Source organism: Puma concolor, chromosome F2 (genome assembly GCF_028749965.1).
Source record: "Puma concolor isolate L17-30 chromosome F2, mPumCon1.1.hap2, whole genome shotgun sequence".
NCBI classification, from domain to species: domain Eukaryota; kingdom Metazoa; phylum Chordata; class Mammalia; order Carnivora; family Felidae; genus Puma; species Puma concolor.
This window is the reverse complement of record NC_141684.1, coordinates 65,850,497-65,878,169: the sequence shown is the minus strand read 5'-3', so window position 1 is coordinate 65,878,169 and position 27,673 is coordinate 65,850,497. Positions and strand designations below refer to the sequence as shown.

Below are 27,673 nucleotides of genomic sequence, written 5' to 3'. Positions count from 1 at the left end.
CTGATGGGAGCTGGGTGGAGGGATGGGTTAAATGGGTGATGGGGATTAGAGAATACACTTGTCATGATGAGCATTGAATGATGTATGGAATTGTTGAATCACTGTGTTGTATATCTGAAACTAATATAACACTGTGTTAACTGAAGTTAAAATAAAAACTAAAAAAAAAAAATCATTGCAAAATATATGTAATAGAATCCTAGGAGAGAAAAGATCAGAAAAGAATTCGAGGAAAACATGGCTCAAATCTATCCTAATACGGTGAAAAACAATCTACAAATCCAAGAAATTAATAAGCCAAAGGAAACACATCCAAATATATGGAAGTCAATTTTTTAAAAACTGAAAGTCTTGAGAACATTTAGGAGGATATGAATAATGGCTAGCTTCGCACTAGAAACCATGGAAAATAGATATTGGAATGGTATATTCAATATATATGTGTGGGTGTATGTATATACACATGTATATGCATGTATATAGCATAAAAATAGGAAAGGAAATAAAACTTCCTCCCAGAGATAACATGATTGTTCATGTAGAAATCCTAAAGAATATACATAAAACCTACTAGAGGTAATAAGTGAATTTAGTAAGTTGATAAGGTGGGCTAAATGATGGCCCCCAAAGATATCCAGGTTCTAATGTCTGGAACCTACAAATTTTATCTTCTATAGTAGAAGAAACTTTCCAAGTGTGATTAAATTAAGGATCTTAAGATGGACTCTTCTGGAATATCTGGATGGGTCTTAAATCATCCATGTCCTCAAAGAGGAAAGCATAAAGAGATTTGACTACAGGAGAACAGAAGGTGATAGGAGGATAAAAACAGGATTTGATGATGGAGGGAGGGGCCATAAGCCAAGGAAGACAGGTGGCTACCAGAAGCTGGGAGAAAAAAGCTTCCCCTTCAAAGCTTCTAAAAGGAGCCAACCCTGCTAACACCTTGACTTTATCTCAGTGAAACTGGTTTCTGGTCTCCAGAACTGAAGATTATATCTGTGTTGTTAAACCACTAAGCTTATGAGCAATTTGTTACAATTGAATAGGAAACAGACACAAAGATCGACATGGAAATTTTATTTCTATATATGGATAGGGAAAATTACAAAAATGAAACCACTCCATTCATAGTAACAGCAAAGAGACTCAGGAATAAATGTAACAAATTATGTATAAAACCTCACAACGCTAAAATATCACAGAAAAATTAAATAGGACAAATGGAAATATATACTGGGTTCACAGAAACCTATTAACTCTCCCCACGTTGAAGTGTAGGTTTCAACCAATGCAATTTCAAACAAAATCCTCCTGTTTTTATGAGAAATTGACAAGAATGTCTAGAATGCCAAATAATTTTGAAGAGCAGCAAAGTTAGACAACTTACACTACCTGCTTTCAAAACAATATAGAATCATAATCATGTAGTATATATTTCTATTCTTGTGCCAATAGTAGAGACATGAAAAAGAATGGAGAATCTAGAAAGGCATTTATATCGTTGATTTGTGGGGTTTTTTTAACGTTTATTTTTGAGACCGAGAGCATGAATGGGGGAGGGTCAGAGAGAGAGAGAGAGAGAGAGAGAGAGAGAGAGAGAGAGAGAGAGAGAGAGAGACAGACACACACACACACACAGAATCCGAAACAGGCTCCAGGTTCTGAGCAGTCAGCACAGAGCCCAACGCGGGGCTTGAACCCATGAACCGAGAGATGATGATCTGAGCCGAAGTTGGACACTTAACCTACTGAGCCACCCAGGCACCCCTTGATTTTGTTTTTTAACAAACAAGTGGGGGATGCGTGGGTGGCTCAGTTCGTTAAACAAAGGGGAGTATTTCCATAGTGAAAATCTTTGCAACAAGTAGTGCTAGAATAATTGGCCACCAACATGCAAAAAATGAAACTTGACTCTTCTACTATACACAGAAATTAACTCAAAATGGCTCAGAAACCTAAATGAGAACTCATTTTAAAACTATGAAATCTCGGGGCGCCTGGGTGGCGCAGTCAGTTAAGCATCCGACTTCAGCCAGGTCACGATCTCGCGGTCCGGGAGTTCGAGCCCCGCATCAGGCTCTGGGCTGATGGCTCAGAGTCTGGAGCCTGTTTCCGATTCTGTGTCTCCCTCTCTCTCTGCCCCTCCCCCGTTCATGCTCGGTCTCTCTCTGTCCCAAAAATAAGTAAATGTTGAAAAAAAAAAAAAAAAAAAAAAAACTATGAAATCTCTAGAAGAAAACCTAGGAAAAAAATCCATGACCTTGGGTTACGCAAAGGTTTCTTAGATGTGACACCAAAAGCATCTACTTTTCTGGCTTGTGCTTATTGTGGATAGAAAAAATAGAAAAAAAAACTAGTAAGTCAGTATTCATTAGAAGTACTTTGGTTTTTGAGCACACCGTCAAGGAAATCAAGTTACAGGCTGAGAAAATCCCTGAAGAAATATCTAACAAAAGATTGGTCTCCAAAAAATATATATAAAGAGCTCTTAAAACACATAGTAAGAAAACAATTTTAAATTGGGCAAAATATTTTAACAGACCTCACAAAAGAGATAGGTTTTTTTCTTTTATGAATGAAGACTCCAAAAAAGATATACACATTTAACAAACACTCCACCCAACATATGCAATGGCCCACAAGACACAAAGAAGCTAAACATCATTGATCAGGGAAGTTAAAATTAAACCCACATTGAGAAAACACTACATGCCCACCAGAATAACTAACATTAGAAACATTGACAATACCAAATGCTGAGGATGAGGAGCAACTGAAACCCCCATGCACTGTTGGTGGAGATACAAGAAGGGTACAGCTAGTTTAAGAAGTTTGACAGTATCTTCTAACATTAAACATACTTACATGGGTACGAACCTAGAAGTAGAATTGTTGACTCAAGAAATAAAAACCTATGGCCATAGAAATATATGATCACTTGTAGCTGTGTTCATGATAGCCCCAAAGAAAAGCCACCCAAATCTCCATCAATTGAGAAGATATGGTATGTTTACACAACGAAATACTCTTCAACAAAGAGGGATGAACTACTGATACAAGGTACAAACAAAATGCGTACACCACAAAACGTCATGCTAAATAAAAGATACTAAACACACACAAGACTACACACTGTTTCCATTTGCAGGATATTCTGGGAAAAGCCAAACTGTTGTGACTGAAAGCAGTCAAATGGTTGCTGGAACCAAGGACAGGAATTGGGGATTGACTGAAAAGGCCCTTTACTTTATGGGGTGATGCAAAGGTTCTAGAACTCGATTATGATGGCAGTTGCCCAACTAAAGACATTTACCAAGCTCACTGAACTTTGTACTTAAATGTAGGGATTTTACTTATGCCTCACTAAAGCTGTTCAAGAAACCCACACAATTTTACAAGGCAGACATTACTCCCATTGGGCAACTGGGAGAAGAGTCTCAGAGATTGGGTAGCTTATTTAAGGTTAAGCAGCCAGTCGTTGTCAAACCCCAGTCCACCCTGGTAATCACTGCTCCATTCTGCTTGTTAGGATGTAGGAGACACTGGAAACAGCATGGTGCTGGTGCAAGTTCCTAGGGTTAGCAGATTCCACCCAAGCTGGAGCCACTGGGGACTGCTCCCCTCTATAGAAGTGCTCTGCACTGGGAAGTGCCGAGTGTGTCCTGGGCCAGAGACACAGTGTCTAGAGATTCTGCTGCTCTCAGAGAGAAGGTGCTATGGGGAAATAAGCACAGTGCACAGAACAGGGTTAAAACTCTGGCTTTGGTACTTAACAGTCGTAACTTAAGCAAGCCATTCACCTTCTTTCAGCCTCAGTTCCTTAATCTAGGAAAATGGCTTAAAGGCCTACCACCTCCCTTACTCAACTGTTGTGTGAAAAAGAGTGAAATAAAGGACCAGATCCTTAGAAGCAAATTCCCTTCCTTTTCTCTTGAGAGAAAAACATTCAGACCTTAAGGATTTAGGTGGTGTTTTGAAAAAAAATTTTCACTGAGGAAAAGGAGGATTTTTTTCATCAAGAGCCCTTCTGGGCATGAAAGTTATCTGGCCCTTAGAATTTCTACCCAGAATCTTGCAGTCATGAGGTAAAAAAGTACATGAAACTCCCTTTATTCTTCCCTTGCTTCATTTCTATGAAGTCTGACATTAGGTTATCAGTAATTCCACAGATGTTTCAATAAAAATCAAAAGACATTATGTGAGTGTATATGACTTACCTGTATGCAAAAAAAACTTGCATTATTTGACATTTGGGGGGGGGCAAGAAGTAAATGTTTGAAACTATATGCCTAAATGGAATCGTAAAGGACTTTTTTTTAGAAATAGGAAGTGTTCTGTGCAAAAGTGCACAGTGCAAAAGTGCAAAGTGTTCACTGTGCAAAAGTCTGAGTTTTCAAGTTTTGAGGTTTAAAGAGCTCAAAGCATTTTATTAACAATATTTGTCTACGTGGCATAAATGCCTTTCTTCTTTATTATGCATGTCCACATGGGGTTTCTCATGCCTGACTGTATAAACATAACCTGAGGTGGTGGTAGAATGTGGAGAGCCAAGGTCCCCGCACCAAAAATTATTTCATATGACAGGGGTAGCACCCAGTAAACAATGGCTTTTTCAAACAAATAACCCCTCATGATTCTGGTGCAGGGAATTCTGGACTATACCTGTAACACATCCTATCTCAAGGTCCTTTTCCTGTCAGGAAAACTTCTAGTAGTCCTACGTAAGGGGTCCCTAGTTTGTTTTAGGTAGTAATTGGTGTTATAAAATAGGACTGATGATCAGATAAGCTTGGGAACACACTGATACTCATTAAGTTTATAGTGACATTTTATACTTGCTGTTAGTATCAATTATCACCTATCAATATTTTCCCCAATATGCACCAATACTGAATAATTCACCATTTTCTTGTTTTACTCCCTGTTCCATGTATCGTCTCCTTTCTCCAATTGGATTTGTAAGACCTCAAGACAGGTATCTATTTCAGTTCTTTGTGCCATATAGAACCTTTGTGATAATTACTACTCAGTAAAGGGAAAGATATGAATATTGATTTTAGCTAAATAATATCACAATGGAATTAGCTGGAAAGGCAAGAATGCTGCCTTGTTCCCCGAAGCTTTATTATTACATTCCAGGTTCAGTTCTTTTGTTTCCTGAATATGGCTTTAAGTAAGTTTCCAGAGGAAGCCATACACTGTAACAAGCAGAAGCTCATGGCAGACCACTCCACAGAAGGTAAAGCAATGTAAGCTACTGCATAGTTCACAGAAAAAAAAAAAAAAAAAGAAAATCCTGGATAAGTGGCATGAATGCCACTTTGCTAGACTAACTTTTCCCAAAAGCTAGACGGTTAGGTTTTCAACACCCACAGCCACACAAAGGTAGTAATGAGATTAAATAGAAGAACAGGATAATATATATTAAATCCACGTACATTTTTAAATCCATGTGCATTTTAAATCCATATATTTTAAAGTATTTTTTTAATTTTTTTTTTTAAATTTTTATTTTTGAGAGAGTGCACAAATCGGGTAAGGGCAGAAAGAGAGAGGGAGACACAGAATCCCAAGCAGGGTCCAGGCTCTGAGCTATCAGCACAGAGCCTGACGTGGGGCTCAAACCCACAAACCGTGAGATCGTGACCTGAGCCGAAGTGGGACACAACCAACTGAGCCACATAGGTGCCCCTATCCACTTACATTTTTAGATCATGTACACCTGTGCCTAAAAACTGAAGTGATATTTATATTCTTAATGGAGATGGACAAACCTCAGATTAGAAAATCTAAAGTTCTACGTAAAATTTTGTCCGTTTCCATTTTTAGGGGACAAGTACATAGTGAAGTCATCTGCTTCACTAAAGGATCCACAACTCCAAAGCACTATCACACTCTGGTCCAAATACTGTATTTTGGCTCATAGAATCATGGAATTTACAAGACCCAGATTAGTCTTGTATATTCCCCTGAACAACATTGAGTAGGTTTTAAACACTCTAATATAGGAGTTTTATTAGAGAGGCACTATTTACAGATCTAAAGCTGGGAGGTTCTTGCTGGTCTCTTGGAGCCAGATGTTTATAGATTTAAAGGGGCTCACTGAATAATCCTGGTTCCAAGTTGAACAGCACACATTCTTTCGGTTTTATAAATACAAAGGAGTCTATAAACTGAATGAAAAACGATCATTTCTGGCAATTGACTTCAAACCGTATTTGCTAAGGTAATATAAACCACTGTCCTCAATAGAGCCATTTTCTCCAGCAATCATTGGGCAACTTTCTCTGGACAAAAGAAGTCTTTTGTGCCATCCCCTCCCCCCCCCCTTTTTAAGACTTGCAAGTCAATGGATGTTAATTCTTAGGGTATTTCACACTGGATGAATCCTTAGAGCTAGAATGACAACATCTAAAACAATGTGGTACAATCAAATGTGCAAGTTGCAGCAATTTTGCCCTAGGATTTCCATAGCATAGGTCATCTGTGTATTCATCTTTCCTTCCAGCAACTTTGGTTGAGGTTTACAGTAAGTATTTTTACTGCCAGGAAACATCAGTTAAAACATATTGACAAAAGATTATACCAAGGGAGTTGCATCTTATGTATCCATTATCTGGGAAGAAAAGGATCTCAAAATTAAGTGATTTTTGGTAGCTCTGATATTATGTTGGCATTCAAACACAACTGACTGCCCCGTCTCCCCAATCATGGATTTATGGTGATTTACTTCCATATACTGCAACTAACCTTCATCCAACACAAGAAGACCAGCCATGGGAATATTCCATCACAATAGAATATTTTACTCCTATTAGTGCTGATGAAAACAATTACTTCTTCACTTAGGCACAAAACATGCCAGGGTAATCTCAAAGGAAACCTAACACAGCAGAAGCATGGATTTTGAAAGTCATTTATTTACTGTGGGCACCTTTTGTGCTGGGGACTGAGAATAGGAAACACAGATATAGTCCCTGCTACCTGCGATTTTATAGCTCCCAATCCAGGGGTGTCACTAACATTCCTATCAAGTTATTTGCCTAGCCTCAGTTGTCGCATCGGTAAAGGAGAGGGAATCTTAGATACTTTTCATATGTATTCATTACAACGCTATTTGTTAGTTCGTTATCTAACAAAGAAGTAGCAGTTAGAGCTGAATTGTTATTAAGCTACTTAGTAGTTTTTTTTTTTTTTTTTAATTTTTTTTTTTTCAACATTTATTTATTTTTGGGACAGAGAGAGAGACAGAGCATGAATGGGGGAGGGGCAGAGAGAGAGGGAGACACAGAATCGGAAACAGGCTCCAGGCTCTGAGCCATCAGCCCAGAGCCTGACGCGGGGCTCGAACTCACGGACCGCGAGATCGTGACCTGGCTGAAGTCGGACGCTTAACCGACTGCGCCACCCAGGCGCCCCAGCTACTTAGTAGTTTTTAAGTGACAGACAAGTGATAGACAAGACTGAAAACACATTTCAGATCCTTTAAAGAAAAAGAGTACAACAGCCCTAGGAGACAGGTTTATCAGAGTGCTCTATAGCCTAATGATATCTTATTTTGCCAAACATCTAACCTCCAACACCCTGCATAGTAATGGAAATGCAAACACCCTGATGGGTTACTTCAAACACAGATGAAAACTACAATTTAGGAATGTGTGAAACTGTGGCTAGAACCGAACTCGTGGGAGGCAAGCACAAGGAGGCTCATTTGTGAAGCTTTTCCCGAGGATAATAGAACTCCCTGTTAAGAGCAAAACGTTTTTACCTCTGCATCAGCATCACTGCTGACACTGAACTATGACTCAAGACCTGGTTTGGTGTCTTCCAATCTTCTTTGCCACTTAAATACCTTTTATCCCCTCTTCAACAAACTGCTGGTTTGGCAAGGTCATGTCAGCAGCACTGGAAGAGTGTAGGCACATAGAAAACGGTGCTTAAGTGTTTGCTATTTGTACATGACTATTTCTGAGTTTAATTTAGCAAATGTTTATGATTAAGCAAAGTTACATTTAATGACTAGCTCTCATGAGGACAGAGCATTACATCAACCTAGTAACATTTTAGCTAAAAACCCAAGAAACCCAAGTGCTAGTGATGGTGTGCACCTTTATCATGGTAAATAAGTGAAGGCCTCTTAGAAACACTGGAGTGGTTGAAGAACATTCAGAATCCCAGGGTATACCTTTAAGAGTCCAGGAAACCCAAGTTCAGAACAACGGTGTTTATAGTCAAGGTTCCCTTCCCATCTGGGAAAAAAAGACATTTTAAGTAGTCTTGTATGAACCATAGGTTAAGTTATTTGATCATTACTGTTGCCTTAATGTTTAAAAAACATGAGTGAATGCTCCCTGTAGTGGATACTTTTTAGAGTCTGGTCCAGAGATCCCCATCTCTGTATCTTGTCTGTAGGGCTTGACCTGAGGCTTTTAGTTTGAATTACCTAAAATTATGTCCCTGGCCTTAGCTGGCTTGAACAGGGATAGACACCCACTTCTTGCTCTTCACAATTGAGGTACTGTGCTATTGAGGGACTACAGACAGGGCTCCGATAAGCCCAGGGCTCTTGAGGAAAGGTCCACGATGGCACCTTCAAGCCCCCAGAGACCTGTCTGAATCCTTCCAACAATTTTCCCATTTTGGTCCAAAGCAGCTCAAAATGGTTTCTGTTACTTAGCAAACAATAAACCCTTAAATACACATTTCAAATGCTAATTTGTTAGAAAACCCAGACTATGATAGTTTGGAAAATATCAGATTCATCAGGGTTTCTATGGAGAATTTGAAGCAAACTTGTAACAGCACTCATTTCCAAGGCTCCAGGATGTAGGTGTAGGGGCTCGGTTTGTCCGACAGAAAAATCCAGTGTGTGGAAGGAACTGGGCACCATCTCTCCTAAGGATCTATTTGCATTAACTTTTTGACACAAGCCTGAAAAGGCTTCTGGTTTAGGGTGTGGGGTGGGATCTGAAACCTGTCCCTAACAGGAATATGTATGTGTACAAACCATACACACACCTGAAAGATGGGGGTGGCACACACCTTACATAAGCCATTTCTCAGAGAGGGAAGTCAGAGCCTCTAGAATAACTTGGGAGAAAAGGAGATGGTATCTGAGTCAGGCAGCAGGGAGTCCTAAGTATCAGGTGGGAAAGGGTTAAGGAAGGAGACAGTGTGGCAGTACCCCACTCAACACCCCTGTAACATGGCTATCCCAAGGAGAAACTGCTGTGGGCAGAATCACAAGGCCATGTAGTACTTGCATTCCACACTGACCTATACTGGGATGGATTCCACATCTCCAGGTCATCCGAGTCCCTTTGGCCTGATGAATCTGCAGCAGCCCACACAGAGAACACAGGCTTGGGCTAGCACCTGGAGGAACCAAGTGGGTGCTAATCCTAGACCAACTGGTCTGGAGATGGCTCAGCCACAGGAAACCACATCATTCATTTCAGGGCAGAGGGAAGGATGCAGTGGGAACAGAGTTCCCCCACCCAGGCCTTGGAGCAGCTTGGGTAGAGACAAACCGTATGGTTGAACAATTACACGCTCAAGTCCTGGAGGGCCCGGCAACATCCGAAGAGCCAGCAGGCTGATTTGTAGACATACGTTTATACCTCCAGTGAACTGCCAGCTCCGTTGGAGCGGTAGCAGGGAGAATTTGGTCAGAGACTGAAATCAGCACATAAACCAACACAGCTTTCGAGGCTTTGCTAGCACAAAGCAACACAGGATAGATTAAGTGCCTGTGATCTGCCAGTGTAGGACAGGGTGTTAAATACAACAAGATACAGATCCGCTAAGATCGTTTTTAGGGAAAGTTAAAATGGGAGTACAAATCCTCACAAGGCTATGAAAATTCCTTCTAGAAGGCCAGAGAGAGGTTCTGGACTTGTGGTCACTGAAATGGAAGAGTTAGGATACTCAAAGCCTTCTCCCAAAAAAGGGAACTCATTTTAGAGATTAGCTACTTCATTAGGCACAATTCACTTTACAGTAGCCACGTTGAGCATTTTAATCGATCAAAGGTGGTTACCTCAAGTTTTGTTTTGGTAAGTGAATACAGCCTAAATAAAGAAACTTGGTTAAGTAGCCAGTCTGCAGTGGGCACTTAGCCATATTTTCTCATTTCAAGTATATATAGGGGACCCTAACAAGTCACTTACTCCATGTAATCAGCTCATGGCTCTGCTTTTCAAATAAGAAGGGGAAATCATCTTTCCTTGCTGTAGCAATTAAGCTTGTGGAATTTGGCAATAGATACATTGTGTATAACAATATGTAGACCTTAACGGCCCTGGGAAGTTTATAGGCAGCTTGGCAACTGCCTATTATTTCTAAATCACCCAGATTTATAATTGCAATCTCCATCATAAGCATTTGATGCAATAAGCAATTTTAAAGTGCTTCATAGTCTCCTAATGGCTTCAGTTTTTCCTTAATTCTAAGGGAAGATTGATTTTACAGTATCCTGGCTAGTGGAAGGCTACTTTAGTTCTATTAGATTAACTTCCGTACAGCTGCGTTCAGTTACTATTTACTTTCTGTTCCTTTCTTCTAGCACAGAACTAAGCTGAAATTTGAATGCCCTGGTAATTGTTAAATGCTAGCCACAAATGAACTTTAATCCTGTTGGTTTTATAGAAGACCTACTTTTGGAATCTTATTTTCAAAATGTCAAGGCTAGAAGTTTTGTCTACAAATAGTTTTGAAGATTGGCATATTCAAAATATCCCTATATTTAAATTCTGCATAAATATATCTGATCATACACAACTGAGAGGTGTTATGGTAGGTGCTGGGACATACATGGTATCTCTTCACCCACCTCCATTCTAAAAGATACCCAGAACTACTCCGTGGACAGAGAGTGGAGTATCAGGGTTATATAAAGACAGAAGAAAAAGTGAAGAAGAGGGAGCAATTTGCTCATTTTGAATGAGAAGCAATGTCAAGGTGTCAGCATAGCAATTCCGATGGCAAGGATAGTGCATTCAGGTGTTGACAACTTCCCAGATATCTCAGGATCTCTTTGAAATCTAATACTGAGCCTTAACCTAAAATATGCCTTCAATCCCTGTTCATATTTAAAGCTTAGAACTAAGTGTCCTTCTAAGCTCTCTCAATGGTTTAATTGGCAAAAGTGGCAATTCACCAACTGGGCTTACTGGAAATACTTCATAGAAACAGTAGAGTCACATTCAATTAGAGACACATGTTAAATATTTAATATGCATCCAGCACTGGCAGGATCCTGTTTCTACTCTCAAGCTTATAGTATCATTTGGGAATTTAAAAATATATACATTTTTAAAGCCCAGAGTAAACTAAGCAACTGGAAAAAACTGAAAAGCTATTGCAGGCTTGCATTATCAGAAAGACACCCCCCTGTGGATTAGAGCCTCTTAAATTCACCCAAAAAGATACATTTTGGCACCTAAAATGCAAAGGTATGGTGATTCCAACCATCTCAGGGCCAAGCCATGGAGGTTTCGATTTCACAAAGCTGGTAACCATGAGTAACTGGGCTCCTGTCAGTCTTGCTAATCTACTGGACCAACCCCAGCAGCATCAGCTCCACAGGGGAGCCTTTTAGAAATGCCTGTTCGAAAATCTCAGACCCCAGCCCAGTCCCACTAAAATCAAAATCTTTATTTTCACAAGATTCCAGGTGATTTCTATGCACATTTTTAGGAAACATGAACAGCCAAGCTTCTATGATTCATTTCTGTGAAATCTAGGTAATTTCTTTTCCAAGTATATACTTGACTGCTGTCTTGTCAATGAAAACTAGCCCTTCTCTGCAATATTTAAGATGAATAAAAGATAGATTAAACAGATTTTAAAACAGATTTCCCACCCCCGTTTTCCAGAGTATTCTAGCCACATGCCCATAGCAGCTGTGTTTACCTCTGTGATTAGACAGTACAATAAATGCACCTAGTGATAAATGAAATTGAATTAAATGCCTGATTGCATATACATGTTAAAACAGTTGGTTATTTCACCAAAACAATGGGAAATGTCGGTCATGCAAAAAATGCAAAGTAGGGCCAAGTAGACATACTGTAACAGTGAATAATTCTTTAATGTATTTATAGCGGAGTTATGGATTTCCCAGTTTGCCCTTTAACGTGAAGTCTCCTTTCAATGGAAACATTGCTGTCTAATTCCAAGTGCTTGGTTCGCTCAGACCTGTGGACTCTTCAGCCTCACACATTTATGAAGAAACTGGATGTTAGAAGAAAGGGACAGGGGAAGTTATTAGTCACCAATGAGATAGCCATCTCAAATCTATGATACTGGACTTTGGCAGCTGATTGAGGGGGAATTGGACTTCTTTGGATGTGGCCCTTATAACTATCCTCAGACAGCTGTTTACAGTGCCTGAAAAATACCAACTGCTCCAAGAACACAGGTTGTGAAAGTGAACAAGTGATACAAAGCACAGCAAAAAACCTCCCATGAATGGTAGAGATTTAGACATGGAGAGGAAGGCTAGATTTGTCCCCACATAGGACACGCCCCTTGTTGAGGGGGAGAAAAAAAAAGATCTCAGAGCACAGGTCAAAAAAAAAAAAAAAAAAACCTTTCTATTCCTTCCAATTCTTCTGTCCCCTTCTGGAAAATTCTTTCCAGAAAGAATTTGAAGGGAGTCCCTGTCTTTCAAGGGAGAAATTAGGAAAAACAGCCTGTAACAGAGGGAACAGCAGGGACTTTGAAGCCAAGCAAATCAGAGTTTGGATGTAATTGCCTGAAGTGTGTTTTCAATCCAAATTGCATAGAGGAGCAAAGGAGCAGCTGCACAAGGATGAGGGAGGCGAGTGCTGGAAGGAAGCGCTAGGAAATAAAGGGGAAAGATACCAAATTAGGGCATCATGGACCTACTTTAATATTACTGGAATTATTTCTCCCCTAATCCTTATTGTTTTATCCCTCAATACAAACGTATCGATTATGTGCTCCTTGCAGAAGAGTAAACTGTCCCCAAAGCATGTAATATTGAATGTGAGAATTCCTGGTCATCCCACTTCCAAGGCTAACCATTATTGACCATATTGTGTATATTCTATTTTTTCTGTTTTATAGGTTGTATTTTTTTATATATATAATACATAATACTTCATATGTACATTGGGTGTACATAAGATGGTCATTGTGGTAGGCTGAATAATGGCACCCAAAGTAAACCTTCTAATCCCTGAAACATGTACTGCCTTCCATGGCAAAAGAGGGCATTGCAGAGGTGACTGAAAATCTCAAAGATGGGAGATTGCCCTGGATTATGTGGAAAGGCCTTAAAGGCAATCACAAGCATCCTTAGAAGACAGGCAGGAGATTTGACACACATGGAGAAGGCAATGTGACCACGGAGAAAGCTTGGAGGGGACCACCATCACCAGAAGCTGCAAGGGAGGAACAGATTCTCCTCTGTACTGCCAGAGGGAATGTGGCCTGTTGATACTTAATTTCAGCTTAATTGTCATATTGTTAGTAGAGGCAGGCTTTTGAGAGTTAAACGCTTTGGGACTGAATCTAGAACACTGAAGACAATGAGATGGGTGTGCCTAATACTCATGTTTTTTTTCTGAACTACATTTACATTCTCCAAGCTAGCCTACCTTGGTTCAATCTCTGGGTCCACCATTTTCTAGAATATTTAACCTATTTTTAAAACAATTCCTCACAGTAAAATGTACTGCGTCTTGATCTGTCCTAGTTAGCACAATTAATTTTATGTGGAAACTCATACAATGATTTTTAGGAGTTTTTTTTTTTTACTATGAATATTTCTAAAAACTAAATTAGAACTACCCTATGATCCATCAATTTCACTTTTTACCTATAGGATACAAAATACAGATTCAAAGGGGTACATGCATCCCAAGGTTTACAGCAGCATTATTAATAGCCACAGTATGGAGAAAGCCCAAATGTCCATTGACTGATGAATGGATAAAGATGTGGGGTGTGTATGTGTGTGCACGTGTGGGCATGTATATATAAGAAAGTGATAAAATGGAGTATTAGCCAAAGAATGAAATCTTCCCATTTGCCATGACATAAATGGAGCTAGAGTGTGTTATGTGAAGTGAAATAACTAAGAAATACCATATGATAGCATATGTGGAAGTTAAACAGATGAATATAGGGGAAGGGGAGAGGAGAGACTCAGAGCTATAAAGTTTGACAGAGGGAGGTAGGTTGGAGATGGGCTAGATGGGCACTAAGAAGGGCACTTGTGATAAGCACTGGGTGTTAAGTCTAAGTCCTGAGTCACTGAGTTCTACTCTTGAAACCAATATTGTACCCATGTTAACTGGAATTTAATAAAACTTTTTTCCTTATTTTTGTCTGGAAAAGTAATTCTGTTTTTAATATTTTTGAAAAGCTGGTTTGGGCTAAAGAGAATACAGCTAGGTAAAATCCTAACTTATGCTTGTAAGACCCAGAAGCACAGAATTTGCAAAATCTTAAGGAAATCATTCGGGTCTAGGCGAACTGCCTCCCCCACATAAGAAAAGGACCAGTTACTGCCTATGGTGAGTAATACATATGCATCTTCTAAAATCCCCCTAAAGGAATTTTGTCAAACTGAGAAGTTAGAAAATTTCCTTTGGCAAGAGTCTCTCCACATCTTCATCTGGGCTACCTCTCCCAGTCCTAGCAGACATGGATTATTTGTAAAGACAAAGGGTCCAATTCATGGAACTTTGTTTGAACTTGGGGGGAGGGGGTACTGAGCCTAGCTGCCAATATTTTCTTTTGGCTTTTTCTTTCATGGTTTTGGGCAAGTTGGACTGAGAATCATAATGAAGACAACAGGCCAGTTTCTAAATCTAATCAAAATAAACCTTTTGAGAATTTACTATTTATGAAGCACAAGGAGAAGCATATGAAGTAGTTGAAGATACAGGCTTTACACTGAAGGTGCCTCAAGTTAAACAGAAAAGCTGTTAGAGGAGGGCTCTGGGGGCTTGTTTCGTCATGCTAGAAATGAAACTTCAAATGAAAGGCTGAAGGGTAGGGACATTCCAGATGTGACGACACAGTGAAGGACAGCACCCTAGGTGATACAAATGCAGTGGATGGAGTAGGAGCATGCTTTGGTCATGTTTGCGGAAAGGGGCAGACTCCTCTGAGCAGAAGAGAGGGGAAAAGGAAAGAGCTGTAGAGGGACTTGGATGCCCGACAAAGGAGTTTGAACAGCATTCTTGAGATTTTGTGGCCCATTGAAGCATTCTGGATCAGTAAAGCTATGTGATAGAAAGGCACTTTGGGAGGATTAATTTGGATAGTAAGGCACAGAACAGAATGGAGGTGGCAAACTGGAAGTTAGGAAGTTGTTACGGCCACGTGGACATAATGAAGACCAAAGGAGAAAAATGAAACCCAGAAGAAATTGGGGGGGGGGTGGTAGGAGGGAGAGTGGTAGGGCTCAGTAACTATGTAGGGGAGAAAGAAAAATGAGCCGTTTTAACCCTGGGTGGTTGGATTTCTCCAAAGTGAATGAGAATAGGGAAAAGAGACACACACACACCCACACCCCCACACGCCGAGACACACACACACCCACCCCCCCACACGCCGAGACACACACACACGCCCCCCCACACGCCGAGACACACACACACACGCCCCCCCACACGCCGAGACACACACACACACGCCCCCCCCACACGCCGAGACACACACACACACGCCCCCCCACACGCCGAGACACACACACACACGCCCCCCCACACGCCGAGACACACACACACACGCCCCCCCACACGCCGAGACACACACACACACGCCCCCCCACACGCCGAGACACACACACACACGCCCCCCCACACGCCGAGACACACACACACACGCCCCCCCACACGCCGAGACACACACACACACGCCCCCCCACACGCCGAGACACACACACACACGCCCCCCCACACGCCGAGACACACACACACACGCCCCCCCACACGCCGAGACACACACACACACGCCCCCCCACACGCCGAGACACACACACACACGCCCCCCCACACGCCGAGACACACACACACACACGCCCCCCCACACGCCGAGACACACACACACACACACGCCCCCCCACACGCCGAGACACACACACACACACACGCCCCCCCACACGCCGAGACACACACACACACACACGCCCCCCCACACGCCGAGACACACACACACACGCCCCCCCACACGCCGAGACACACACACACGCCCCCCCACACGCCCCCCCCACACGCCGAGACACACACACACGCCCCCCCACACGCCGAGACACACACACACACGCCCCCCCACACGCCGAGACACACACACGCCCCCCCACACGCCGAGACACACACACGCCCCCCCACACGCCGAGACACACACACGCCCCCCCACACGCCGAGACACACACACGCCCCCCCACACGCCGAGACACACACACGCCCCCCCACACGCCGAGACACACACACGCCCCCCCACACGCCGAGACACACACACACCCCCCCCACACACGCCGAGACACACACACACACACACACGCCCAGACACACACACACACACACACACACCCCCACACACGCCGAGACACACACACACACACACACCCCCACACACGCCGAGACACACACACACACACACACACACACCCCCCCACACACGCCGAGACACACACACACACCCCCCCACACACGCCGAGACACACACACACACACCCCCCCACACACGCCGAGACACACACACACACACCCCCCCACACACGCCGAGACACACACACACACACCCCCCCACACACGCCGAGACACACACACACACACCCCCCCACACACGCCGAGACACACACACACACACCCCCCCACACACGCCGAGACACACACACACACACCCCCCCACACACGCCGAGACACACACACACACACCCCCCCACACACGCCGAGACACACACACACACACACCCCCCCACACACGCCGAGACACACACACACACACCCCCCCACACACGCCGAGACACACACACACACACCCCCCCACACACGCCGAGACACACACACACACACCCCCCCACACACGCCGAGACACACACACACACACCCCCCCACACACGCCGAGACACACACACACACCCCCCCACACACGCCGAGACACACACACACACCCCCCCCACACACGCCGAGACACACACACACACCCCCCCCACACACGCCGAGACACACACACACACCCCCCCACACACGCCGAGACACACACACACACCCCCCCACACACGCCGAGACAGAGAGAGACAGAGAGACAGAGAGACAGAGAGACAGAGAGACAGAGAGACAGAGAGACAGAGAGACAGAGTATATGTTTCAAGGAAGTTGGCATCCACACAGGAATGTCCAGTAGCCATCTTCCCATATGGGACTGAAAGGAGTAAGAAACCCAGAGCTGGAAATGAAGGCTTGAAACGCATCAGGACATAGGTGATATACCTTGTGCCATGAAAACAATCAGCATCTTTGGGACAGAACACAGCTTACAGGGATAGCATTTGAATAATGCAATCTCGGATAATAATACCCTATCTGGATAGTCTGTAGGCTTTCAGGAAATAGAACTTGAAGGAGTGGTCTTTGGTCATTTTGTAACTATATCTCTGCATTATGTACCTTGAATTTAACCAATGGTCCTTAAGACGGTTGAATTAGGGACTTTGTACTCAACAGTTCTGCTCTGGATTTTCTTCATCATGTTGACTATCTCCTGACCTCTCCACCAGATAATGAAGTCATTGTGTATTTTGTGTAGCTTATGCAACTTGAGAGATCAATTGCAGTTGACCTTTCCTTTTCCAACTGCACAATTAGAAGATGCCAGCTAATACAGTCACCAAATATTTACTAAGCAACCTACTATGTGAAAGACCCCCATTAGGAGCTGAACAAACTTATTTATATTCTCCCTTTTAATGCAAAAGGTAAGCATTACAAGTGTTTAAGTAAATCAAACGCAGGCTGGAAAAAGTCTTAAACCTAACATATGGAGTTAATGGTGCCAAGTTGCTTGTTTTTATAAGCACAAGAGCTTTTTAAAGCTGAGCACTCTGGCTACGCCCATTAGGTTCCACAGTCCCCACAGACTTTGTTGTAGGACATCTGGTACTTTACTGCCTTAGAGGCTAAAGAGAAATACCATGCGTGCCATTTGCTTTGTCTCAGTGTTTCTAAAATGTTCCCTTTCCACTTGATCTTTGTTAGTGGTAATATTCCAGGGTTTTAGACACTGAAGGTCTGGTGTTAATAGATTTTAAGTACTCCTGTCCATTCCTCAAAAAGGGAATATACAACTACAACCTGAACATTAGCTTTACTTTCATGAAACTTTTGAAGAATGGTATCTCCATATGACTGAATTTTTGGCCAAAATACATGCATTTTGGCTACAGAGGAAGACACAGTCAATATCAGGACACTGAGCAAGTCAGGTGCAGATGAACTAAAGAGGCTGAGGCGAACACTACAGCAAACCCAGTAGGTTACTTTCACAAAAACTCCATTATCAAGGGCCAAAGGCTCACAGTACAGGAAAGTGAGATTTTGCAAACATTTAAATTTCATACATCCTTGGTTGTCATTTTTAAGACATTCCTGGGCTGTTTCTGGATATTCTGGTTCTATCTATACATTTGGGGTATGCATAAGGCATATCTGCGTTTGTAAAATCTGCAGGTAATTCTGATGAGCTTTGATTCCACTCATTTCCTTCTAAATTAGCATTCTATGATTGGAAGATTCTGTGAAAAACAAGCTGTAACCCAGGCTGAGTGTACATTTTTCATAAGTATAGGCATCAATGCACTAATCTCAAGTGAAAAAATGGTCTTTTTCTAGTGGGACAGAATGGAGTTACTAACTTATGAACTTGTAAATCTTGGTATGTAACTATAGCAAATGTAAGAAGGGCAGGAGAAACGTCCTGTCCTAGGATTACCTTGAAGCATTTGACATTTCCCTATTTCTTCATCATGTTAGAAGAAGAGATTGGGAATAAAATGATATACCCATGGCACGTAAATCAAAAGAGAACCGAGACTTCTTTCCTAGTCCAGTTCTTCTAAAATATGCCGTTACGGGAGAAATTTAAGTCTCACATTAGTAGCATTTTAATAGGAATGGGAGAAGATAATCTGCCCTCTCAAAACTACTACTGCTATCTTCACCTTACCTTCTAAGAATAACCTAGAAAAACAGCCCTATGATGCAAAAGCATATTTAAAAAAACATGACTGTAGAGCTTTAATATATCATGCACATTCTTGTAGGTCCACATGTGCCCATAACTCATTTAATAGCTTCCTAGTATTCCATAGACCCGTCTTGATTTATGATTTTTCCAGTCATTCCCCTACTGGACTTTCAGTTCTTAGTTTTTAAAAAAAAAAAAAAAAATCACTATCAGTGCCATAATAAACATTGCAACACATGCTAATTTTGGACAGATGTTCTCTATGAATGGGATTGACCTGTGCAAGGGTAGGAGGATCTTAACTCTTAGATTCTGCTAGATTGCTTTCCAAGGAGTTCGTAGCAATTTCACACTTCCATCAGCACTGTAGGAGTTCATTTCTCCCAAGCCTCACCAACACTGGTGAAACTTCAAAGGATTTAAAATGCTCAATCTGTTGTGTGAAAAAAAATGGCATTTCATTGCTTTAATTTGCAATTCTGTGTATGAAACACACCTTTTTGTGTATGTTGGCTCTTTGCATGTCCTTTTCTGTGAATGGCCCTCTAGGATAAAATATTCTTCTGCACACCATGTACAAAGGAAATTCCACATAGATTAAAGATCGAAACACAGCAAAGTCAGAAGAAACAAATGCCAGAATATTCATATCAGTGAGAAGAGATGCTTGACAGTTTAAACAAGATAAACCTAAATGCCACAAAAGAATTAAGGTAGGTTTGAATTTATAACCATTAAGATTGTTTAGTCTTTTGCCTTACAGGAAAAAAAATGATAGATATAACTTTTTTTTTTTTTTTTTACACTAAGTGATTAACATTCCTGATATAGGATTCTCTCAAAAACAAATACAGGCAAAAGGAAAAAATATAAGGCAGTGATTTTTTTCCCCACCCTGACACAATCTGAGGATTCTAGTGTTTAAAATATAGGCAGAGTACATGTTTACATCAGATTGTTGAATAGGAGGTGGGTCTCCTATATGAGGTGCCCCCTCCTCCCATCTGTTCTCTGCCTACAGAGCCTCTTGGCACTTGGGTCTGATTTCCTCAGGTGGTGTGTGGTCTTTGGTAAGCTTCATACACCTACTAATCACATTGTGAGTTTCCTTTTGACATTTCCCTCCAGCCTTCCCTTTCAACTCTGCAGCCAACTCCCAGCAGCCCCACGGTCTCTTCAAGTCCATAATGAATATTCAGAAAATTCTGTACACGAAACAGCCCCACTGAGCACCATTCACAATTTCAGGTATACCCTACAATGGAAGGATCACATCCAGTTTTATAGTTTAGAAATTGAGTTTAGGAAAGGCACTTGTGGGGGCACCTGGGTGGCTCAGTCGGTTAAGCATCCAACTTCAGCTCAGGATATGATCTTGCAGTTGGTAATTTCGGGCCCCACATTGGGCTCTGTGCTGACCACTCAGAGGCTGGAGCCTGCCTTGGATTCTGGGTGTCCCTCTCTGCCCCTTCCCCCTCTCAAAAATAAACATTAAAAATTAAAAGAAAAAAGGCACTTGTGTTGCTTTTATATACAGGATTTAAAGCACTTCCTTATATTCCAGTGTAGATGTGGAACACCTGAGAGTTCGCAAGTACTTTGTAAGGCCTAAGGTATTAGATAGCAGTCTTTGGACCAGAATCTTCTTTAAATCTACAGTTAAAAATAATCTGATCAGCGGGAGCATCAGAGACCCCTTGCTCCTTATCCCTTACTTGGAGACAGCGCATCTCTTACCAACTACCTTCTGCTATAAAGCTACTTCAGTAAATCAGCATCATTCAAAGCCCTGCCTTGAATAACATCCTCAAAAAGACCTTTCTGCCTTATTAGTTCCCGCCTCCCCTGAATAGGTAGTACCCTAATATTTCTTTATATCACAGTTGTAATTAAGGTCTGCCACCTCAAGTGGAGTATAAACACAATGAAAGGACCACATTTTTTTGTGGGATGCTTAGCACAGTGCTAGGCTCATAGCAGATAATCAACAGACATACATTGAATAAGTGAAAGTCACAGTATCTTAGATCATGCCTCTTTGTTCACTCGTACATGGTCTAGCTCTTTTACGGGCTTCACAAGAATTGGGGCTTTGCCCACCTTATTTATTCCTAGGCCTATGGATTCCTAACATCTGGAACAACTTGGGACATATAGGAGCTCAAGGAGAATTTGATAAATATAGGTTCCAGTATTATGCTTTTGTTGGCAGACTTGAAAGTGGTGATCTCAAGATTCCATCATTTTTCAGAACTCCATGAATGGGCATGCTCACAATAGTTTCTACATGTGGTACTCTCCCCTTATCCATGTTTTCAGTTACCTGCAACCAACTGGTCTGGAAGCAGATAATCCTGACAAATCCTCAAAAAGGTCAGTAGTGTTTAGTGACTTCACAATGCCCAGGGTCATTGACCCTACTTCAAGTTATCTCAGAGGCAGTTGGTCTCCCGTCACAAGAAGGGTGATTACAGTACAGTGTTTAGAGAAGGACTGCATTCATCTTTTATTACAGTGTATGTATTACAATTCAGTTTATTTTCCACTTCCTATTGTACTTAATTTGGAAGCTTACCTTTATCATAGGTATTTATGTACAGGAAAATAGGTCTAGTATATGAAGGGTTCAGTACGATCTGCAGTTTCAGGGCTCCAATGAAGGTCTTGGAACATACTTCCACAGACAAGGCAGGTTACTGTGCTCAACTTAGCTACAGGTCTTTAATACCACTACATTATAAAACATACACAGAAGTTAAAGGATGAGAAACTGTTGATAGGTGTTAGACCATTTTTTTCTAGGACAATTTGTTACCCAGGGTTACACTGCAATCAGTCACAAAGTTAGCTGCAAAGCTAATGTTTCCAATTTTCTTTAAGAAAACGCCTGGGTTTTAAAAGGCAGAAATCCCTTTAATCAAGGTTCTAGAATGAAGGAGTGAGAGAGGCAAAGAAAAATCATTTGCCAGGGATTGAAAAGTAGTTTTTATTCAGACGTTCTTTTTCTTCTAGTTTTCAGGTTGAGATTACTGGGAAGGGAGAGAATCAAACATCCATAAATCAGAGGAGGTCTACTCACAACATGAGAAGCGCGAAGTACTGAAAAGTCAAGTATGAATTAAGGATGAGGAATTTTGTCTGACAGTGGCATAGAAAAATTTATGCAAACTTTCTTCTCAATCCATGTCCTACCGTGACAAGATGAAATAGCCCCCAATCTTCTTTGGCAAATCAGAAGACATTCAACCTAGACTAGGTTCCAGTTATGATCATGGCAGCTTTAAAGAGAAACTGATGGCTAAGAAGACTACTAGCAAGTATTTTTCCTGAGTTTCTCAAGATATGAATGGGCTAGCTCAGTCTGGGGAAAATACATATAAGGAATAGATCTAAAAAGCATAATGAATTTTCCCTCCAGTCATTTCAAATGGGTTTTTCCTGACCCATTATGTTACCTTCTAAATGAAAACCTAAACACAAATTGAATCAGTGTGGTATGGAGACCACCAAATTTCTATTTGAAAGTCTACTTAAACACACGTACGATGCTGGTTGTTTCCGACATTATTCTAAACTGCAAAGTCTCAAGTCCGGCTCCTGTGTTTTCCAGTTTCCCCGGTGTCTGTGACACAGCAAGACAGCCGCTTTGGCCATTTAATGCTTCAATACCCAACCATCTCATTTTTGCTCAGAACTTAAAAAATGAGCATGTCCGTTTTTCTTTTCAGTCATTAGTTTGGCACTGAGTGCTGCGTTATTAAGTGACTGACTTCTGATTTTTATTTGTAATGCTTCTGGAACTGTTTTGGCATAACAGAAGCTGAAATCCTTACTATATTATTGCGGGATGGGGAGATTTACACATGTTAAAGATTAGTTTTTTGCTGAATGTAAGTTGTTCGTACTTCATATAGAATTCATAAATATAGGAAGAAAAAAGTCACCTGTAACACTGTTACTTGGGTCATAACAATCACTTAATATTTTAGGGCATTTCCCCCCAGTTAACCAGATAAGAAATCCTCAACTTGACCTGTTAGAACAGTTCTATATCCTGTTTTCTCACCATTTCAAATTGTATCTTGAACCCTTATAATAGGCACATTCCATAATATGTACTGTAAGTAACCCTTTTCGTATTGTTGAAAATAGATGTAGCTTCCTAGGTTTTGATGAAATTGGTGATAAACCTCTTTCCATACACTCTAAGTATTTACTCACATTTCAGGTTATTCCCTTAGGAAAGCTTGTTAGAAATGACACTACAGAGGATATATTAGTGTTGAAAATAGCTTATGTTTATGTGTTAGGCTCGGTCCTAAACACTCCACATATAAATTTAATGTTAGTTCAGTCTTACAGATGAGGAAAATGAGGCACAGAGATTAGGTAACTCTCTAAGGTTACACAGTAAGTGGAAAAGCTGGGATGCTTAACCCCAGGCTAAGGATCGAGCTGGTGGCTCCTAACCTTTATGCTGTATACTCTAGTCACTTAAATAGGATCTGAGCAGATCCTTGGACTTGGAAGGAATAGACCATTTAACTGAATCTCTGCATGTTACAGAAAGGCCCAGAAAAATTAAGTGACCAAGTCAGATAGCTAATAGCAGATCCAGAATTTACATGTCAACTCCTCATACTGTAGTCCAGAACCTGCTATTCTAAGCATGGTCCATGAACCACAGCATGGGCCCCACCTGGGAGCTTGTTAGGAATGCAGAATCTCAGGCCTTACCCCAGTCTTCCTGAAGCCAAGTCTGCATGTTAACAAGATCCCCTGGGGATTCATCTGCTCCAAGTTTGAGAAGCTCTGGCAATACACTGTAAACTTGATGAATTCTTGGTATTTCAATGGAAAAACTGCATGTAAACTGCTAGTATTTCCACAGCAAGAAAAAAGTTCTCAGTTAAAGCTTATACTAGGTTGAACCATATGAAATTGTTTCAGATAGACGGATATTGGTACCTTCGTGTGGTTCAACTTCAGTGGGTAGAAAAGTAACAATAAAACTTACAGGTATTGGCAGTTTGTGTAGAGATCGAACTTAAGAGGTTCTTTATTCCCAAAGAATAGGTTACTCGGGAAGAAAAAAAAGTGACAATTACAGTGCAAAGTGAGAAGTACTACTGAAGAGCATTCGGAGACCTCTGGAAAAAGTTAAGGGATATTCTGGAAAATACACACCAGGGAAGAAAACAATTACTTGCCTCTATTAAAGGCAAAAAAAAAAAAAAAAAAAAAAAAAGGCAGGTACGCAAGCCTTAGTCAAAGGTTTAAATGGGCACCACTGTAAGCTTCTCAGCCTAATTAAAACCAATTGGTTAAGAATATAAGGTGCTCCGGGGCGCCTGGGTGGCGCAGTCGGTTGAGCGTCCGACTTCAGCCAGGTCACGACCTCGCAGTCCGTGAGTTCGAGCCCCGTGTCAGGCTCTGGGCTGATGGCTCGGAGCCTAGAGCCTGTTTCAGATTCTGTCTCCCTCTCTGCCCCTCCCCCATTCATGCTCTGTCTCTCTGTCCCAAAACTAAAAACATTGAAAAAAAAAAAAAAAAAGAATATAAGGTGCTCCACAAAGTTTGAGAGATACCAATTACCATTTGAAAAACTAAGGACTAGGTTATCCTTCATAGTGATAGCAAGTAAGGAGAGTTTACACGTCTTACCACTTAGGGTGCATGATTGTCACGGGCCCCACTTTTGTTTTTATTTTTTGAAGTTAACCGGTATTTTTAGGTGGGGCAAAATGAACTGATTTCCATTGTACTATGAGAATAATATTAGGGGTAATACCTAACGATGCAATGCATTTACCAGAATCTGAATAACCTATAAATAAGTGGCATGTGTTAAATGTAAAAGCCTTTCAGTATTTTCAAGTCATTCTTTTTTTTTTTAATCTTACTGTTACAGAAATGAGACTGGGCCATTATATTGGTTTTGCATCTTCACACTGGTTTAGAAATACTTAAGGGGGGGGGGGGAGTTGGTTGAATTGGTAATTCCATTTTAGCATTTAACTTTTTCCTCATAAAGAGGCCTTTTCTAGAAAGAACCAACCTACCAGTTGCTGGGCCCATGGTAAGCTATTCATCCTGTAGTTAGATATTCTATACAGAAGTTTCATTAAAGGACAAAAACAAATGCTTTTTCACATACACACACGCACACAACAAAGGCCAAGATGATGGCAAGTCATTTGGCGGGTGATGTTTTCTAGAGAAACCATTTTCACAGCTGGAAAGTAATTCTCCAACTTTGGGACCTTCTTACCATTTCTCAGTTGGTCCTCATCTCCTTCCACAACTCCTTAGCTCAAGTCAGACTTTGACAGATACAAATCCTCAGAGACCAATTTCCTCACAATTTCTAGCTAGACATTCAGATTTTACTAAAACCTGAATACTGCCATGTGAAGCATGCTGAACTCCACTTAAGAAATGCTGTAAATTTGAGGACACTTTGAACCACATGGCACTCTATTTGATCAATTCTGTCTGTTCAAATTTGCATTGTTAGATTAACAAAAATTTTTTTTAGTGTTTATTCACTTTTGAGAGAGAGAGAGAGAGAGAGAGAGAGAGAGAGAGAGAGGGAGAGAGAGCGCGCGCGCATGAGCAGGAAAGGGGCAGAGAGAAGGGGAGACGCAAAGTCTGAAGCAGGCTCCAGGCTCTGAGCTGTCAGCACAGAGCCCGATGCAGGGCTCGAACTCACGAACTGCGAGATCATGACCTGAGCCCAAGTCAGACGCTCAACGGACTGAGCCACCCAGGCACCCCAATTGTTAGACTTATTTTAAAGGAAGCCTACCTGTATTCTCCAGGGTCATTTGGTTTTTGTGGTGCTTAGAATTTATATAGAGATCTGAACGGGGTAACAGTATAGGAACTCCAAACTTACATTCTTACTGCAGTTAGACAAAGAGGAGCTAAAAGGAAATACATGGACCATAAAATCGGAGATAAATTGGAAGGCCTTTGGTTCACAAAAATTATTCAAAGACTCAAGAGGTTAAACTCAACATGAATTGAGGACTTAGAAGTCCTGTGTAATTTTGAAGGAGTTCACAGGTTTTCCTTAGAGAATAAAATGACAAAGTCAAGGATTACTTCTCTAAATTTGGTAAAATGGCAATGGCTAACAAGAGTTGACCAGCTGGTGCCCATTCTGGCAACTATACAGGAAATAGCAGCTTGGCCTCCGATCTCCCTAAAAGTCAATGCTGTTCAAAACAAATTTTAAGAGGCTGAGAAGCAAAATATCTGTGACCGAAATTGGGTAACCATTTGAGTGATACCTGAAATGCACGGAACAGGGAGACAATGACAGCAGAGTGGGGAATATCCCACAAAGGTACATAGAAGTGGCAGCTCTCCAGATCCCCACATTCCCCCCCTGCCCCCCGCAGCCCTGAGGGGGCAAATGGTTTCTATTTCTCACTACTGCCTTTATCATTATGAAATCTGGTCTGGCAGAACTGCCTGCAAATGTCAGCAGTTGAATTCCTAAATTTATTAGTTTCCTTCCTTGCCTGCCTTCCCCAATCCTTTCCTACCCCCTTCCATTCACCTAAACTTCTACTGAACATGCCAAATACTATTTAGAGACTGGTAGAATACAAAGGAAATCTAGCACCTTATTTTCAACTTGCTTGTACAACAATTTTCTTCCTTGAAAAAGAAAGATAGGACACCCACCAAAAGCTACTAATACCCAGCAGTCTGTTGGTGATTGCACTCAAGGACAGATCAAGTACTATGGGATCACTGAGGGGGAGCAATCACAGCTGATTGGTGGGATCAAGGAACCCCTGTCTGAGGAGTAGTGTTTGAACTGGCTCATGAAAGGCAGGCAGGTTCCAGAGGGAGGGAAAAGGAGGGATTACCCAGAATTGTGTGTCACCGAGACAAGGGCACAGAGGAAGAGGTGGAAGGGATTGTGAAAGGTTTTACAGTATAAAGAAAAAGGAAAGAGTTATTTGAAAGGGAGGGGCAGGGAAAAAAAAAAAAAGAGTAACTACTACCATCAATAGCTCAGTTACAGCCATGCCCACTTGGTGCTTGTTTTCCACAGGGGTTCTCAAACATTACGCTTACAATATGTTAAAGCCCATATTGCTAGATCCACCCCAGAAGTTTATTTTTGTTTTTGTTTTAATGTGGGGCAGATTCTGAAGCAGACTCCAGGCTCTGCGCAGTCAGCACAGAGCCTGAAGCAGGGCTTGAACCCATGAGCTGTGAGATCATGACCTGAGCCGAAGTCAGAAGCTTAACTGACTGAGCCACCCAGGGGCCCCCACCCCAGGAGTTTCCTCACGGGGAGTTGGGGGAGGGGATTAGTGGGTGATATGAAAATCTGCATTTCTAAGAAGTTCCCAGGTGACAGTGATGCTGCTTGTCTGAGGACTAATGTTGAAGGATATATGACAAACAGGCTATTTGCCAT

The 27,673-nt window shown here is 41.7% G+C and overlaps 1 protein-coding gene and 1 long non-coding RNA gene across 3 annotated transcripts in view; one reads left to right on the top strand and one right to left on the bottom strand.

The window, feature by feature from the left end:
• The window catches only part of CPA6 (carboxypeptidase A6), a 525,192-nt gene that overhangs the window by 273,294 nt on the left and 224,225 nt on the right, over positions 1–27,673 (bottom strand). The gene's annotated exons all lie outside the window — the stretch shown is intronic.
• On the top strand, positions 21,647–23,119 carry LOC147572067 (uncharacterized). The gene is made up of 2 exons (XR_015246808.1): positions 21,647–21,746; positions 22,243–23,119. It is a non-coding gene; the product is annotated as an uncharacterized LOC147572067 (long non-coding RNA).